At 35.5% G+C, this 19,833-nt stretch overlaps 1 protein-coding gene across 1 annotated transcript in view; it reads right to left on the bottom strand.

The window, feature by feature from the left end:
• Window positions 1-19,191, bottom strand: part of LOC134530749 (Krueppel homolog 1-like) — a 42,532-nt gene extending 23,341 nt beyond the window's left edge. The window contains exon 1 of the mRNA XM_063365879.1: window positions 19,025-19,191. The gene's annotated coding sequence lies outside the window, so the exon portion shown is untranslated. The remainder of the gene's footprint in view (window positions 1-19,024) is intronic.
• Between the last annotated feature and the right edge of the window lie 642 nt (window positions 19,192-19,833).

Below are 19,833 nucleotides of genomic sequence, written 5' to 3'. Positions count from 1 at the left end.
CCCCCCACTCCCCGCGCGGCGCCCTGCCTTTGACACGTAACTGACACCGAACAGCTGGGAGTTACGCGAGCCGCCGACACGTGTTTCGAGATATTTCTACCGTCGTGTCGGTGCGGATTGACGCGACTGGCCCCGGACGCTCTCGTGAGTTCTGGAATTGCGCCGGGGCCTATATATATGCCCGAGGACGCCGGCCTCGAGTGAGTCAGTAGAGTAAGTAGAGAGAGTTCAGGCGGGAGTTTTTCCGCGGCGGAGTTTCCGGGCAATAGTGTCGCGGGCGCGGCGGAGTCCCGAGCGAAGTTGCGAGCGAGGAGTCGAGCGGATCCTCGGCGAAGGGGATGTGCGTCGGCGGCGGCGGAGTGCGGCGACGGGGTCCCGCGGCGGAGACCCACGAGGGGTGCTGCGGCGAGAGTTGCGCCAGAAGTGTGGCCCAGCGAGGTGTGCGGTGTGTGAAAACGAGTGACTGGGGAAGCAACATTTTTAAGTGCAATTGATTATTTGCCATTTTAGGTTATTTGTAAGTGACATAAGTAGTGGCAATAAATAAAACTGCGTGTGTGATAAAAACCTTTAATTGGGCTATCCTTTACGAACCCGCGGTAAATCGTAACAGTATTTTATATCTGTAAAAGCACTTGCGGTGTTTTATTTCTCGAATCTGACACTTTTGTGGTATATTTTTATTAAATTAATATGCTTTTAACTGAACTGATATTTTTTGCATTGACCAAAGATCGAACCGTGGACAGGAATACATCGATTCAATCACTATATTAATGAGTGATTTTTTGATGGTTTTTGGAATTTTTCCCGAGTTTCTAGGTTAATTATTATGATTTTTCAAGATACGGTCATAACTGCTTACTGGAGGCTGGTTTTTGTGGAACTTAGGCCGTAACAGAAATTGCAATGGTGACCATAATCCATTATGGCGGTTATGGTATCCTAATTCCCAGAAACGGCTTATCGAAAGCTGTAGATAAGGAATTTAAGCAGTTTTTAGGAATTTCGAAGCAGTTGGCATTTTTAAGGACTAAAACGGGACATTTTCTCTCAAAACGGGAATTTTTCCCGCGAAATCGGGAATTTATTTTTTCTTCAAATTTTTTGTGATTATTTGACCGCAGCTTCGTAGCCTCCTATTCTAGTAGCCAAATAGCAGCTACGCCTAAGACGTTTTGAAGCCAAAAAGACTTTTGGAGCCAAAAGACTGTTGAAGTCAATGACTGTTAGATCCAATGACTTTTGGAACCAAAGACTCTTGGAGCCAATTTCTGATGGAGTAATTTAATCCTATTGTAAAATTGGCGATCGCATCCTACTGAGTTGAGTGTTCGTGAAAAATGTACTTCCATTTCGTTAAATGTACATAGTCAAGCCTGTATTATCGTATCTTACTGCTGAGAACGTATTCTTTTCCTTGATTGTGCATGCAATTGTGCTTCCTTTTTGTTGATTGAGCTTCTAACTGTGCTTTCATTTTGTTGATTGTGCTTCCTCTTTGTCGAATGTGCTTCCGATTGTGCTTCCTTTTTGTTGATTGTGCTTCCAATTGTGCTTCCTTTTTATGATTGGGCTTCCAATTGTGCTTCTTTTTCGTTAGCTGTGTGTGTTCAGTGTGTGTATTGTGTGTACTGTGCGTCCAATGTATGTACTGCATGTGTACTGTGTGTCCAGTGTGGGTACTGTGTGAACAGTGTGTTTTTACTGTAATGTCCAGTATATTCTTAACGTCTCGTGACCATACACGGTCACAGTGTGTTGTCTTTAAATGTGCGTAATCAAATCTGTAGTAGCTCTGAATATTAACTGTTTAAAACCCTCTTGTTCTTGATAAAACATTTTTCAGGGATTCTTGGTCCTTTAGCAAGCGTAAAACATGTTCCGTTGATCTAAATGCTTGTAATTTATTTTATCGATACTTTAGGTATTGCAGTTATTGTCTTAACTGCTTGAAATAAGTTATATTAGTTATCGACGAAGAAGGTCTTGAAGTTCGGAAATGTCTGGACTATACGTCTGACATTGTCCATTATGGTCTCGTGGTACGAAAACACTTGGTCTATAAGTATAGCATTGTACATGCACTTGTTGGAATGTATTTCATGCATCGGACAAAACCAGACTTCCTTGTTAGGCAGCGCGACAACTTATTTCATTCGTCGGAATAGTGTTGTTTTTCGTAGAGTGAATGATTAATAAACTCCACAAAAGGTAACGGTAAAAGGAATTGAATTTTTTTTAAGCTTAATTATATTTATTACTAGCCGAGAATCAAACCAATGACGGAAATCTATCGCGTCAATCATTATTTTAATTAGTGATTTTTTTTTTAACTTTGGAATTTTGCCCGAATTTCTAGCTTAAAAATTACGGTTTTTCAATATGGCGAACGTAACGATAATTGCAGCGGTTAGGTCAAAATTTAAGAACGAGGGTTTGACGTAAAAACATTTTATTAAGAATTTTTTAACACATTATCAATAAATAACATGTTTACTCTCGCCGGGAATCTAACCAAGGACCGAAATCGATTAAGCAACTAAACAATTGAAGTAAGCCAATTTTTATACATATGTTTTTAATTTTTTTGAAATTTTTTGATAAAAATTATAGAATTTTAATTTTATGGTCAAGGTCATCCAAGATGGCCGACAGACTTAGAACGACTTGTCGTTGGCAAATTTAAACCTCTTTGGGGAATTTTATATCTTTCTAAGGCAAAAGTCTTTTGAGGTTTTTCGAATTCCGAATTTATGTATTTTCGAGGAATATAACGGGAAATTTTTCCCTCGAAATAGGATTTTGTTTTAGACATTTTCAGTCATTTTTGAGGAATTGTGGGTCCAAGATGGCCGACGTGACGTCACAATTAAAGATGGCGGTCGGGTCCTCTGGATCCAACCATTGAAGCATGGCGCAGGATCCCAATTTGTACACTACTTTTGTGAAAAGATAATTCTAGGGATTTTTTTTCTGTCATCAATTACACCAAAAATGATAATTATAGCGTATGCTTAGTTGTATTTGTTTAGACGAACACAGTACATATACTTAAGTGATTTCCTAAGCATAGCGTTGGTCACATATCGATATTCAGATTTTTAAAGCAAGAATAATTATTTCTTAATTCAATGGAACAATTTATTGAGTTTCTTATCCTCTTTTTTTTTTTTTTTGCTTCTTATTGCGTAATTTTCCAGCTCTTCATTCGGGTCATGTGCAGAAAGTGACGTCAATCACAAAATGCCTTCTATTCTTTTCGGCAAAACAAATTATACAAAAAAAACAGTGACTTTCTAAAAGTCACAGTTTTCCAGCTGTCTTGAATTTTACTTTACTTGCAATTTAGCTTGTTAAAATATTTAAGCTCGCGTGCTGTTGTCTTGTACGTACACTAATATTTTGCAACTCACATACATTGAAAATTAGAAAATAAATTAAAGTTATAAAACTAATAACAAACGTTAAAATGAAGTTATTGTTTGTATAATTATTTTGAAAAATATTTCTGAGTGTCATTAAATTCTTTCAGAACGTGCAATTTATATTGCGTAATACATTTTAAATTAAATTATAGTTGTTTGAACAATGTTTGACTGGCAAACAAGATGAAACGCCAGCAGCTGCAATGTGCCGTGTGAAGAAGAATGAGCGGTGTCAGGTTGGCAACGACGCAGACTGGTTCTCTCGACGTCACTTCAAGGTCAGCTGAGTGCAGTCTGCTCGCTAGCGGCCAGTGCATACAACATGCACTGTTCCTGCTCTTGCAAGTGATGTCATTGGCCGGCCTGTCGCGTGCAACAAACTACTCTACTACGCCAGTCAGTGCACAATATAATTGTGTTCAAGGAAAATATGCATTCACTGGACTACTCATTATCTCTCAATTGTTTTAGAAGTATACTTTTGTTATATTTCTTAGGTAATAAGTAGAAATGCGTTTTATTTCAAATGTGAGGAAACGAATGCCTGCACGACTCGAGCGCTAACCAGCTCGCAGACTCGGCCCAACGCTGCGGCTAGTGGGGCAGGTCACGTCACGCAGCAGTGTGTTAGCGCAGTGCTCAGCAGGCTTGGAAGTGTCGCTCAGGTAGGCCGCGCATACACACGCCACTGCAGGTTGCAATACTGTGTTAACTTTGCTTTACATGCCACGTATTTTATTAAGACCTTTCGTTACAGGCGCAACTGTTACATCTACGTCTTTGCGTAACACAGAAATAGAAGTGAAAAATTAATAGTGTGAAACTCGTTCAAATTACAATTCACTATGCTTACATTTACATACATCCATACATACATTCATTCATTCATAGCTTACATTACTGAAAATGCCACATGTTTTAAAATAAATTTTGTCGCTTGTAAAATGAAGTAATCGTATATGCAGTAATTTTTATAAATTTAACTGCGTGGGGTAATTAATAAATAGAGCTGATTTTCCGAGGTAAAAATAAAAAATTTTGATTTCTGAAAATGGTATATTTTATTACAATTGATTAAGATTGATGAGTCTATAAAAGAGAATTGCGATATTGCAAGTTTTTTTTTTTCCTTCTGAGAGAGAGATTTTCGAGTAGTCAGGTTATATAAGTGTCACATTAAGCCATGTTGAAAACGGTAAATAACGTTTACGTATAAGAAAAATATTGTTGAAAACTGATTTCCAATTGATTAGAATATAATTATTAATATGTATAATCAGAAATTGAAATCATATAATAAAACTGTGCTCGTTAATATTGACATGTTTTGATATGAGAAATTTTAAGTGTTTAAAATTTTTCTATTTTTTATTTATACCATGCAGATTTTTGTTAGTTATAACGTAAACATTTAACAATTATTTTCGTCTTTCGTTGGATGTGACAGAGGTCATGGTAGGTAACTGTGCCTTGTGTAATGATTTTAAGAAATACATTGTGTGAATTTTATTATATTTATAATAAATTTCAAGTCTAACGTTTTTCCTGTAAAAAATAATAAAATTTCGAAAGATGTTTTTCAACACTAAAGACATTCCTCTATTTACTCTGAAAAGAGCGTTTCAAAATTCATACTGGTTTCTGAGAAATTATCGTTTATTGGTTACATTGGAGAGCCTGTGCGATTACGAGGCCGTCGCCATGTTGTGCTTTATTTTTTGTTAGCGTAGTCGAGACTTGGCTTAATTGTGTGCGCTTTTAATAGTGACGTAAATATATTTCTTGTTATTTTAACGCAGCCAAGACTGTTTTCCAAGAGAGATTGGCCTGATTGTCATCGCCGCCCTACTGTTTATGTGATACTAACTGCAACACAATCGTGTGTTTCTCCGGAGATTCCTAGGAATACAGCGTAGCCGAAGCTAGGGCACAATCAGTACAATTAGGCTGAAAACAGTCTTGGCCCTGGCGTAAAGTATTTGCTTCACTGTCTTTTAGAAAACAGTATCGGCTACGCTATATTTATAAGGATCTCAGGAGAACCACAAGATCATGTTGCAGCTAGTATCAAGTAAACAGTCTCAGATACGCTAATTAAGCACAACATGGCGACGGCCTCGTCACTGCATAGGCTACCTAATGTAAGTTATTAATGGTAATTTCTCATTAAAAAGTAGGAATTTTGACACGCTCTTTTTAGGGTAAAAAGAGGAACGTATGTAGTGTTCTAGAAAACTATTGTTGGATTGTAAATACTGTTTTTACGAAAAGCCTCAAAACTTAAAACCAATTTATATTTATTTTATATATTTAATCCAAAAGTGATTTAGAAAATTGTGATGTTTATGGCATTTTACATTGACGGTTGTGTTAATTTTCTGTGAAGATATATTTTGTAGTTTATTTTCTAAGAAATTACATGTTAGCAATTTTAGATGATCACTACCAAAGTGAAAGTTTGTTAAGGTCAAGTCTGTTACATAAATAACACGTACACAAGTTGTTAAAGTATTAAACTTTACGCAAAACTTCTTTTTTTTTTTCTATTTTCTCGAGGCGACTTTAAGGTTTTTACTCCACAATTTTCCTGGAATTGTTTCCCTGTCCACTAACAAATATTTCACAACCAAGCTGCATTAATAGTAACTCAAAATATGTGTTCACTAATTTTTTACTTCACGGAAAAGCCGCTCCAAGCAATAATAACCCTGGGTCTCAGTTAACAGTACCGATTATGGTTTTTATTTTTTTAACACACAACATAAATTCACTAAAAAAAAACCTAGGCATTTCGGAAAATTCACAACCGAAATCTATTCAAAATACCATTAAAATTACACAACGAACCTCACTTCTTAGTCTTACGAATTCTTAGCATGGCTCGTGATTGCACTATCTTTCGCAGAAAAAAAAATTGCGATGTACCCACAATTCACCAAATAAATTGTGCAATATCACATAAAATTCACACACAAATATTTGTAAAATCATTTTTTATGCGCACACACAACCACAAACGAAATTGGTGTCAACGCCTGATTAATGGTCCGCAACTCTTAGATGGATTATGGCCACTAAAAATTGAAACAGAGAGATATGAACTTTTAAAATGATGTAAATGCGCAGAAAATACATTAATTTCATAAACTTTAATAATTTTAAAAAGTATAAATTTATTGTATTACGTAGGCCTACATACACCATTTATGATATAAGTGAAATTAATTATATTTTATAGTCAAATAAAATATATTTTACTTAAGTATTTCTCAAATAATGCTACATAGAAAACTAAGGGTTATTTTCACATACATAAAATACTTATAAATCAGGGTTGGAAAATTACTCTACTTTTTTATAAAAAAAACTTAACTCATGTGGGTTTTTTCTGTTTCTATTAAAACCATTTTTTTCAATAAAACCAGGTTTTTTTGCCTTACATGTTATTTTTTCATGAATTCTGCATTTTGTTGGGGATTTCTGAAAATAATATTTTTAAAAACTATATATTTGTTAAAATATATTAATCCTATCGAAAACCTTCTATTTAGGTGTCTAAACTCTTAGATTTTTATAAATGAAGTATTATTTATCTATTATCTGTGTGAACTTATAACGGGTTGATTATATATTTTTTTTATTATTGTCCTACGATGGTTAAATTTAATTGTCTCCTCCAGTTCATATGAAATTTTCTTGGTTGACTGACAGTTGACAATATAATTATAAAAACCAAATATAATAAAAATTAAAAAAAAAACGAATTTCTAGCAGTAAACTAGACTATCGATTGGCAGTTGCCATTTTGTTAGTTTAATAAAAATTTAGTTGTCAAAAGAGAATGTAGTCCTGCCAAAAATTTTCAGCTCTGTGTGGAATGAAATGTGAATTAGAGTTTGCTTATCTCTTGTATGAAAAAAAAATCAATAAAATGAGAAGAAAAGCACCCAATATGCGTAAGTTTTTTTTTTTTTAATTTGCTTAGCTGCCCAGCAAGTTCGGCATCCATTGAAATACATTTTCATCTTCTGAACATGTGTGGTCTAAATTACGAAACAACCTGGGAGTTGCCAAGGAGCACTGATATATACGTGGACAGTTTTAGACTGGTGACTGTAATCAGTAGCAGTCTGTTTTTTTACTTATTTACTATTTTTCGATGCATGAAATACATTTCAACCCGTTCATGTACAGTGCTATACGTATAGCCAAGTGTCTTCGGACCACGAGAGCAGGTCATGAACAATGTCGGACGTAGACACCAGACATTTCCGAACCTCATGACATTCTTCATCGATAGCTAATATAAAATATTTCAAGCAGTCAAGAAAAAGTCTTCGAACTGTCAGATTTAAAGTATCGATGAAATCATTTTCAATCAATTAGACCAACGGAACATGTTTTACGCTTGCTAAAGGACCAAGAATCCCTGAAAAATGTTTTATCAAGAACAAGAGGTTTTGAACCTGTAAATATTCAGAGTGACTACAGATCTGACTACGCACAATTAAGGGCAGCAACACACATACAACAAAACAAAATAACACACTGGACATTACAGTAAAAGCACACTGTTCACACAGTACACACTGGATACACAGTACACACACTGGATACACTGTACACACACTGGATACACAGTACAGACACTGGACACAGTACACACATTGGACACAGTACACACATTGGACACAGTACACACACTGGACACGCAATGGACACGCAATGGACACACAGTACACACTGGATACACAGTACACACACTGGATACACAGTACACACACTGGATACACAGTACACACACTGGACACAGTACACACATTGGACACAGTACACACAGTACACACACTGGACACGCAATGGACACACAGTACACATAAAATAGCATGCAGTAGACACACGGTATACACAATGAACACACACAACACACACAAACACATAGGACACGCATTTGACTAAAAGAAAGGACAATTGGAAGCTCAATCGGAAGTACATTCGACAAAGAGAAAGCACAAACAACGAAAAATTAAGCACACTCAACGAAAAGGAAGCACAATTGGAAGCACGATCAACGAAAAGGAAGCACAATTGGAAGCACAATCTACGAAAACGATACATTCTCAGCAGTAAGATACGAGAATACAGACTTGACTACGTACATTTACCGAAAAGGACGTACATGAGCACATTCATTCAAATCAGTAGGATGCGGTCACCAATTTACAATAGGATATAATGCTTTCAACAGTCTATTGCTCCAACAATCTTTTGGTTTCAAAAGTCATTGTCTCCAACAGTTTTTGGTTCCATCAGTCTATGGCTCCAAGAGTTTTTGACTGTCTTTTGGCTCCAAAAGTCATTGCCTACAGCAGTCTTTTACTCCAACAGTATTTCGCTACAAAAGTCAATTGCGTCAAAACTGGCTCCAGCTGTCTTCGTCTCCAGCTGTCTTAGGCCTAGCTGCTATTTGGCTACTGGACTAGGAGGCTACGAAGCTACGAGACTATAGGACTACAAGGCTTTAATTGGCTACGAGGCTACAAGGCTATTAGGCTACAAGTCTACGAGGCTACAAGTCTACGAGGCTACAAGTCTACGAGGCTACAAGTCTACGAGGCTACGAGGCTACATGGCTACATGGCATAAGTCTACAAGGCTACAGGACTATTTGGCTCTAACTGTCTTTGACTCCATTCAGCTGCGAGAGTTAATTTATCTCATGTAAAAGAACTTGTTCTAAGTAGTCACGTTTCTTTCTAACAGATTTTCCCACATGTTGTGTTGAGGTAAAAATTATTTATTTATTTTATGTGGGATGCGGGATGCTCACTAACGATCGCAAGAGAAGGAAGGCTTTGTTAGACATCAAGGAGAAGGAAGTTGCATGATAGTGCTCCCTAGCTGTCTCAAGGCATATTATTTGACTGAGTAATAGATGTTTTTTGTTTGAATTTCAGCTGATAAAAAATATTTAGTGATAAATTGATAGCAGAAATACAAAATTTAAATGTTAGTATGTATTAAATGGCGTGAATCATTAAGTAAAATAAATGTTTTGTACATATCTCGATTTCTCTGAAATAACCAAAAGCATTCGGAGAACATCAGCAAAAGTTTCGCCAGGAATAATAAGTAGCATACGAAGGATAATACCATAAATATATAGGCAGGAATAATCAGGAGCACACGGAGAAAACTAACGCACGTTTTAATTAATATAAAAAATAACAAGAAAAAAAAAATTTTTTTTTTTAAATGAATAAATAATTACAAAAAAAATCTGGCCTGTACTAGAACTCTATCCTTGCTCAACAAATAAGTAGTTAACAGTCTGACAGATGCTATTTTAATAAATTTTTATTAGTTTTTGTTATTTTATATTTATTATTTTATTATTTTAATTTTGTGATTTAATGATATGTTACAAGAGGCAATGTACATGCTGTGAGCAGTATAGTGTCTGGAGTAGCATAAAGAAGATGAGTGATGCTCGTGTTGCTGGTAACAAGAGGCAAAGCACATGCTGCGAGCAATATGGTGGTGGGAGTTGCGGCATGAGGAGAAGTAGTGTTCTAAGAGGCGTTTAATGCAGCTTTTTCTTTTCATAAACCATTGCAGTTTTGCCTTGTTTGTCATGGAAAGGTTCCGAAAATCAAAAAATAATAATATGCAGATGAAAAATTCATAGAAATAAAGACTGAATCAGATAATGCCTGATAAACGGAACCAACGCTGAAACTAAACTAAACTATGGACAACATAACGACAGCACGGGAAAAAATGTTAAGCCTCTAAATATCAGGCAGCAGCAGAATTACGTTGAAAGAACTTAGTCATGAAAAATAATATAACAACATAGACGAACACAGTAGGCTACGAGACAATAAATGCAGACAACAAACCTGGACAACGCAGCAAACATATAAACACAACGATGAAGATAAACAAGTACTACGGACAGCACGACGACGATAGCAATGACGAACACAGAAGGTTTCCAGTGACAACAGTTGTGACGTTTCGGCAACTGACATCTGTTCCCGTCTTCAGGCACAAACAGACTGATAGTGGACATTGGCTAACTATGGGTTTATATGTGTGGCAGGCGAGGGCTATCCCTATTGGCCGCGCACAAAATTGGCTGATGTATTGCTGTGAAGGTTGGTTGCAGCTGAGTTGTGTAGTAAATTGGTTTCTTTTTAAATTAAAGGTATCCATATATTTATAATTCAATGCTTTGTAGATTAATAATATTGCTATTGCTGACAATAAATGCTGATTCCTTAAGTTTCCTTTTAATTGGGTGTTCTTCCTTTATGAGTGGTGCAGCATTTTCCCAGAGTATCCTATGGCTATTGTCTCAGATATGTTCGGCAAGTCTAGATTTTTGAGTTTCACCCTCCTTTGTGTTCCTTTTGTACGCCTTAATGCAGGGCCTTTTAAAAACACTTTTTTTTTGCCGAATTTCTAAGATAATTATTACGAAATTCCAAGATGATGGCCAATATGTCATCGACGGTTTACTGGATGCTGGTAGACTAGGTACCTTAGCTGCTTTTAGGTCTTTCCACCATATTTTATTTAAAAAAATTTTTTTACCAAAAATTGTCTTTCTTGGATTGAGTAAGGATAGAATCTATTACTGTAATTGATCTAATAAATCAATTAATTGCTGAGGTTTTTATGAATTTTGGAATTTTTTCCGAATATCTAGCTTAATAAATATAGATTTCCAAGATGGCCGAAAAGATGGCATGGGCCCTGGCAATAAATAATAATATTTGTACTCTAGTGATTGAAATTAAACTAATATGGCGGTCGAGTCCTCTAGCAGACAAAAACAATGTCAAATCCAAGATGGTGGTCTCAAGCAGACGAAAACGAGATAGCGTAAATGTCGTCATACTAGCTGGTGATATATATACCTTGGCATTAGTGGTGGGAGGTCAGTCTGTCAGTGGCTTCCGGGAATGAAGGATCCGTTGCCATATTTATTTTTGCCCTCACCAGGTTCGAACCGAAGGCTCCATTATGTAAGCAAGTATTTTAATTGAAAATTAATTAATTTTTAAATTATATATCTTTTCCTATTTTTGTATGAAAATTACAAATTTTTAAGATGGCAGACGAGACATCATAATCAAAGGTGGTGAAATGTTTTTATTAAAATTGTATTAATTAATTTTTATTTTAAAAATTTTCCCGAATTTATAGCTTAATGTTTACGGATTTTCATGATGGCGGACGTGTGGTCATAATCCAATATGGCGGAGGGTTTTTATTAAAATTTTATTTATTAATTTTTCCCGATTTTCTAGCATAAAAAATATGGATTTTCAAGATGGCGACCATAATAAAAATTGCAACGGTTATGTAACAATTCAAAATGGCGGCCATGCCATCCTAATGGTTGAGGTCATTAACTCGGCGGCTTAGTGAGGCTTGCTCATGAGAATTTTCATGCTGTTGACATTTTTGAGGACTAAAACGGGAAATTTTCTCTCAAAACGGAAAATTTTCCTCAAAATAGAGGGGGGTGGAGGGGAAGGAATATTCTGATTTTTTTTAGATTTTTGGTGGAAATTTTTTTCTAAAACCTGCATATTTTGGCGGATTTTCAACAAATTTTAAGTCTTTTTTTAAATTTTTGGCAAATTTTGAAGGCCAAAATCAAGGACAATGGTCACCCAATATGGCCGCCGTGACGTGGCAATCTAAGATGGACATCGGTTTCTGCTCCACAACCAGAATCCAGGGCTCGAACCGGCCAACATATACTACTTAGGTAATTTATAACGACAGTAAATTTGCTGGGCCCTGACTTTTAGCGACTCATAGAATGCAGCAGTTTCGGTATTTAGAGCGGCCAATAGCTTACTAACACATGTAATTTTTTTTTCACATTAACACGACCACATGATGATATGCCTGAGCTTGTGTCTGCGTGATTGCCTGAACTTGCGCAATATGGGCTAATTACCCATGCATGTGTCTCAAGAGCTTCTTTGGAGCGACTCATACCAAACCCGAGTTCAAGTAGTCACACTAACAAGCCTGTAATGCTCAACAAAATGACACTACATCACGCCAGTTACTTAGTCTATCTAAGTCAAGTCAATCCCTTGGTAAACAAATAAACAATCACGATGGAGACAATGTCGGATAACATCTTTAAGCCCACACTTCATGCAGTTTTAGATCAGAGAAAAGGTGCCGCACACCGTCCTGATGAAGAGCCAGTGTGCACAACAGTGCTTATGCTGTACTACGAGATCTTGTGAAATGTAAAAGGTGTGAACAGAATTGTGGATGAGTAATATATATATATTTTTTTTTCTATTTTATTCAAAGTTTCCTAAGTATCACAACAAACATTTGTGACAAAAGCTTATTGCCTTCTGACTTTAGAGGCTATTAAGTAGCTTGGCTTCTGGGTTGTAGCCGTGTCCTTGGCAAATAATTCACCAACGTTTTGGTCGACATTGCAGTCGCCATCATCACATATGTAACTGGTCCCTGATGATGGCGATTGCAATGTCGACCGAAACGTTGGTGAATTATTTGCCAAGGACACGGCTACAATCCAGAAGCCAAGATACTTCAGGCAATGGCCGTGAAAGCTTGCGAACATTATTAGAGGCTATTGACTTACATGTCCTTAAAGAGTGACTGGCCAGCAAGAATTGTTTCAATGAAAGTGTTTCACAAGTACTTTGCCTGAGATTCTTGTATGATAGTTTATAGTTCAATTCATTCTTGGATCGATTGATTCCAGCTAAGTATAAAAACTGTGTTGCTGGGAAATTTTTCATGGAATCACGGTAACTATAATTGGCATGTAGTTATTTCTGATAACAACCAATAGACACAATATAATTTTTGTCCTGTTTACAAATGTTGTCTGATTTTCTCATTTGTGTGACTCTCATTGGCGAGTTCATTTGTTTAAATATAAATAAAACAGTTGTTTCTGAGATTCTTAAAAATGTATCTGAAGCTTACAGGACTTAGGTATTAGACATACTCAAAATGAAAATAGACATGCAGTTTCCCTCATGAGACAGGGTCTACATGGATGGACAGGCCTGTAGTTCCGGCCAGCCTGAAGAATGCATGAAGTGAGATGGAATGAAGTCGTAGAGGAGATGGGAGTACCCCGAAGACACCCACGGGCCACGGCAACGTCCGCCACGTCTCCCACTTGGGATCGAATCACTGTGCCTTGGCGGGAGACGAGTGTCTACCCACTCGACCACTACTACAGTACGAAAAACCTCAACGATTTACGACATGAAAAATTACATTAAAAATAACAAATTTATACATTATATGTATATTTTTAACTACAAAAGCCAGAGAGCTTATTAAATTGATATACGTACGAGATTTTAATCACCAGTAATTTAAATTGGAATGAAATATTTAAACCCAGAAGCATAAGATAGTTCATTAAAATCCATTTTTTTATTCTTCTTTTTTTCAGTGAAAACGTCATAAAGCATTTGGCTTTTTAAAGAACTAAGAAACATAGCTATCAACTAATCCCCGAAGCAAATAAAATCACTGGTTAGGCCTGCAGTGAAGTTTCATCTGGTTACACTGGTAGCACGTATGTGAAATGTGTCACGCGGCGATCGACTACGGCGACCATCGATGTTAGCCGCGAGGTATCGAGCGCTCGACGCTGTATCGATCCACAGTCGACTCGCTGCACCCATTCATTGAGAAACTGAGGTTCAGGCCTTGTTAGCGCGCCCTCTGTCGAGTTTTATATAAGGTGCTTAGTTGCGTTAATTGATGTGGTTTAACACGTGTTTTATTCAATTACGATACCACGCAGGTTGTTTAAGTGCACACCGTATTTCCACAATGTAAAAACATATACAGAACCAGAAGTACAAGCTAGACATTGCCTTATTAGTATGCCAAAGAAACAGCATTCCAAACGTCGAGTAAGAAAAATTATTTTATAATAGTTGTAGAAAAAATCCCTACATACACACAGATTCCTAAACAAACATCGAAATCAAATACAATTCGACAAAGCTGGAACGCCTTTATCACATTAAATGATAAAATACGGAACTTGATGTAATCATCACATCAGAAGCCTTCATTTGCATTTACTTGCCACTGAAAAACAAAAATGAAATTCGTTAACGTTTGTTTCCGTGATACCGCGCGCAAATGTGAAGCCATAAAGTTATTTTATTTCGTTACGGCGGGACTGTTTACTTATGGCTCACAAAGTTTTGTTGCCATTTGTGAGACAGCATTCTATAGGCACTCCTCTTAGTACGAAAACCTCCTAAATTAATTTCTGTAAAAAATGTTTCGATGTAACAAAATTTATATATTGGTTGTTTATGCCTTTTCAGTTATCAACTGGTTGAACATTTGACATCTTTGTGATGTATCTTTTACACATAAATGCTGCTATGATAAAAATTAAGTTTTAAGGTATAACATTATTTTCTTAAGTCACAGGCCTAGGTCTAGGTAACAAATGTTATACCGTGCTTAGAACAAGACTTTAGTTTCTATGTTACTATAGTCAGTACTACCTACATACAGTAGCTCATTCATTGGTAGTACTCAGACAATGACGTCCAACGTAACACAAAATATAATATTGCAACCTAATACCCAACTTTTGGACAAACAGAATTACGAATAATATTACACTATATACGAAACTCCCATTTAAAACAAAGTTAAGACTGGGTGTGCTTATTGCTAGCGCCGTTATCCTCAAGCCGCCGTAAGCTTCCCTAAGCGGACGAAGAATCATAGAGTAAATAAAACATTAGTATAGAGTTAACACACAATGTTATTGGATCTCTGCGTTTTTTCCTTAATAGTTGTTCTTCAAGATCGCAAACTTGGAAAACATAAATGCAGTTTTGTCACTCTTTTAATTTACAAAAAAAAAAAGTCTCAAGTCTAAAAATTATGTGTGTTATTCATAAACTATATGGTAAATGCTATCCATGTATGTAGATATACAACAAATGGCCAAAATGTGTGTAAATTCTCTATGAGAAAACTAAGGACCTTTTCGTTCGCATGTGGAATAGTAGCGCTGCAATTTTTTTTTTCTAGGGCTTTGTTACATTTTATTTAGCTGATATACGATGGGGATGGAAGAAAAGCATATCCTATCCTTGTGGCATAACACACACAATACATATAAATTTCACGCATATTTCACAAAAATTCCTATCACTGAATGAGAATATTTGCAGCTAGCATGCCAGTCACTTATACTACGCCATGTTGTCTTCATTTTGACACGTTTCAACATGTGCAACACGTGGAAAATTAATATTGGTTTCCCATATTTAAAAGTAATAACAATTTTGAGGTTTTTATGAAGTTTAAACTAACATATAAAATATCTTATGTCTTTATTACTTCCACTACCAGACCTATCTATATGGCCATGATTAAGCCAACCGTAGAAATATACAGGCAACACGTAGAATTAAAAAAAACACGTAGAATTAAAAAAAAGAAAATATTAAGTCTTAAAATATGGTTTAGTAAAAACTACATTAAAGTTAGGATTGTTTATAATAAATTAGTTTTTAAATTAATTTTATATTAGGTATTATAGGTTAGATGTGAACAAGTATTCTTCTAGACTGATTTTGTAGTATTGCAAGTATCACCTTATCACTGAGTTATAGTGTGCAACAGATTCTACCAATAGGCTATATAGCAATTTATTTTATTTATTTATTTATTCATTTCATTCCGTAGACCCCTTACAAACTGCTGGAGTTCTGGGATATGGAACATGTCAGTTTTATATACATTAAAAAATAACATATCTAAGATCATAAACCCACAGCAATACATAAATACAGTAATCTATGTACAAAAGAATAACAAAAGTATGTATAGTATTTGATTACATATTTAGACACCATTTCACATATACATTTAGCTTGAGACTTTATTATATTTGACAGATTTATTTATTTTTTAATAGTGGATTTTCTTATTATATTATACAATACTAAATATCAAATGTGAGATAAAAATTATTGTATTACAAGAAGTAGAATAAAATGTCAAACAGTTAGTATGTGAGAAATTCATCCACTGTATAGAATGTCTGAGATAAAAGAAATATTTTAAGGTTCTTCTGGAATTTTTTATTATTTTGTTTGCTTAGCTCTTTCAGACTCTCAGGTAACTTATTAAATAGTTTTATGCCTGAGAAAATTGCACCCTTCTGACTTAGCTTGAGTCTGTTAAGTGGCAAGTGGAGGTCATTTCTATTTCTGGTATTGTATGTGTGCACATCTGAGCTTTTTAAAAAGTAGTCAAAATTCTTTACTACAAATTTAATTGTAGAATATATATATTGTGAAGGAAAAGTAAGAATGTTAAGTTTTTTGAATAATGGTCTGCAAGAGTCCAGTTTTTTTGCTCCCGTCATAATTCTGATGAATCTCTTCTGTATAATGAAAATGTGCTTGCTATGGGAAGATTGTGCCCAGAAAATTATACCAAATGACATTATTGAATGAAAGTATGCATAGTATACTTGCTTAAGTGACTCTAGGTTCATATAATGAGCCAAAGTACGTAATGAAAAGCAGGCTGCATTTAGTTTAGGTATAATGTTGTGTATGTGTGTGTTCCCATTCAAACAACTATCTAAATGAAGACCTAAGAATTTGGTATTCATGCATCCCTTTATGACTGTAGCTCTGTAATTAACTTGCAAGTCATTATTCTGCACGTAGCTTGTGTTAAATTTAAGAAATGCTGTTTTTTCTAGATTTAATGTTAATTTGTTTGCTTCGAACCATATTTTTAAGTTGCGAAGCGTTTCATGTATATTGTTAGTTAGAGTCTGATGGTTAGCTTGAGTGAAAAGTATGCTGGTATCATCAGCAAAGAGAACTGCATTAGCTTTATCAGCTATATAACAAGGCAAGTCATTTATATACAAGATAAAAAGCAATGGACCAAGAATAGACCCTTGTGGGACACCACATTTGTTTACACCTACTTCCGAGAATATTTCACCGTTGCAATGCTATAATGCGTTCCTAGGCATTGATAATGTTCTGCCGTCGAATGAATGAACAATGACAACATGTCCGCCGCTCCGCGATGCGAAAACAAAACGGCACGGACCTACCCCACGGTAATTCGTTACATTTTAACCAAATTGCCACAAAGTGAAAAATAATACCCTCAGTTGTCTTACGTAACAATGTTTTAATTTAATGCGTAATAGATCAGTTCCGTGATTTGTGATTTACTAGTTTAGTATAGTAAAAAAAATTACCATATTAAAATGGATAAAAGTATCCGTAAAATATATAATTCACCGTAAAAATATTTTAATAAGAGTTTCAATTGCTTGGCTAAATAGTTTTCTTAGTAAAGTTTGTCAAGACCATAAACTATTTTATTTCTAAATTCGTTATTTACGCATAGCATAAACGGAAATAAAAATTTCAGTCGATGAATACAGCAGAGATGGCCGACAGGAAATTATATATACATAATATATGTATATTTGTTCTTTCGATCTCAAACTAAGTTCTGCATAGCACAGCTCACTCGTGCAATTCGCAATCTTTGTCACTACAATGCATTACATTATCCATGTAGTTAACCAACGCAGACACGGTAATAATTATAATATGCATGACTGCCTAAACTAGGTCACCTAATAATTTATAAAAACGAGAGGTAAATGAAAAAAAAGGGGGGTGTAGTGTGTTGTGGTCATGGGGAGGGCCAACCGCCAAGTTATACAAACGGAGACATAAAAATTAGCAATTACATTTTAAAAAATCTTTCAAATGCGTTTCAAAAATTTTAAATATCAGAAAGTAATAAAATAAATTCATACAAACACATATTGCCAAACTGTTACTAATAACATTTATAGAAAATCAACAATACTATATTTTCAATTTAAAACATTAAATAACAATTTAATTGAAATTATTTCACGCAAGAAGTACAGCAAAACTAAAATATATTAATTTTTTTTCCTCGTACATTTAAAACAAACTTGCGCAAAGTATGATTAAATATTAATTTATATAATTCTTAGACTTAAGGTTTCCGATAATTATGTAGTTTATGTAGCTTAACTAATTGTCCAGATGTACGTGTGGAGTCTAAAGCAGGTATTTGGCATGTGAAAGTGACAACATGGCATACGAACCGGACCTAGCGCAATGCTACTTTGTTGAGCCGAGTCACCACGACTACTTTCCGATCAAAAAAAAATATTTACGCTTTCTGTTACAGCGATTCCACCAAATAATAATAATAGTAAAACGATATTACACGCACGAAATTTAATTAAACACTTTTTTTTTAAAATAGCGTATCCTCAGTTTGACTTAACATATTTACAAGCTTGTGGGCTCAAAATTATAATACGGTATGTCATTAAGTAAATAAACTAATAATTCGTTACAAATAATTACATATGTCAAACTAAAGCGTGAAAAGCATTATGTCAGCAAAAAATATTTAGTTACACAGCTACAACAATACTCACGTAACACTGTTTAACAATACTGATTTACACAAGTAATTAAAAGAATACGTACTTGAATGCACACCATTTTCTTGAAAATATTGTCCGTGGCGCAGTGTATAACAATAAGCTCAATCCCCGTTGTGTTGCCCTCTGCCCAAATACTCCCTTACTAGATGCCAGTGGAGCGATGCTGCTGCTCGCAAGTCCGTGTGGCGTCAGGCGCAGGCGAGAGTTTTCGCCGCGACCCGCCTATCCCTACAGCATGGCGGGGTTAAACCTGAGCAGTACGCCACCACGTGGAGCCCGCTCAAGGCTGCTCCAGCGATCACCGACCTCGCCAACGGCCCCGGAGTGGGGATAGCTCGGCGGGCCACCCCCACGAAACAACCGCCCATATCACACGCCACCGAAACAAATCCAATGCCTATTTAAAGAAAAATTGAATTAAATATAATACAGTGATATGTTTGTGCGAATGCCATTTGAACGGAGGGAAAATTAAATTCACATTTTAGATTCGACAGATATACAGTACCAACTTTAAAAAAAAAGTAGTACTTCGTCAAACAAATAATATTACTTCTTAAATGTGTAAAATGTTAAAAACAAATCTTACATAGAAAAAAAAATATATTATTCTAGTATTTAAAAAATTAACTGTAAGCTTATATATGTTTTTATATTTTATATACGTATGCATTTTCAGAACATTTTGAACCACATACCGAAGCCAAACAAACGCAATAGTGGTACATATTTGACATCACAAATAAAGGGGTAAATGAGATTGATATTAATAATTAGTATGTTTGCAATGAAGACGTGTGTTGCTGGGCCGCGCTTTAGACATGGCGTAGTGGGGCGGGTCAGGGCCCAAGG

Source organism: Bacillus rossius, chromosome 1, assembly GCF_032445375.1.
Source record: "Bacillus rossius redtenbacheri isolate Brsri chromosome 1, Brsri_v3, whole genome shotgun sequence".
NCBI classification, from domain to species: Eukaryota; Metazoa; Arthropoda; class Insecta; order Phasmatodea; family Bacillidae; genus Bacillus; species Bacillus rossius.
Note: the sequence above shows the minus strand (reverse complement) of the source record. Positions and strands in the feature narration are given on the sequence as shown.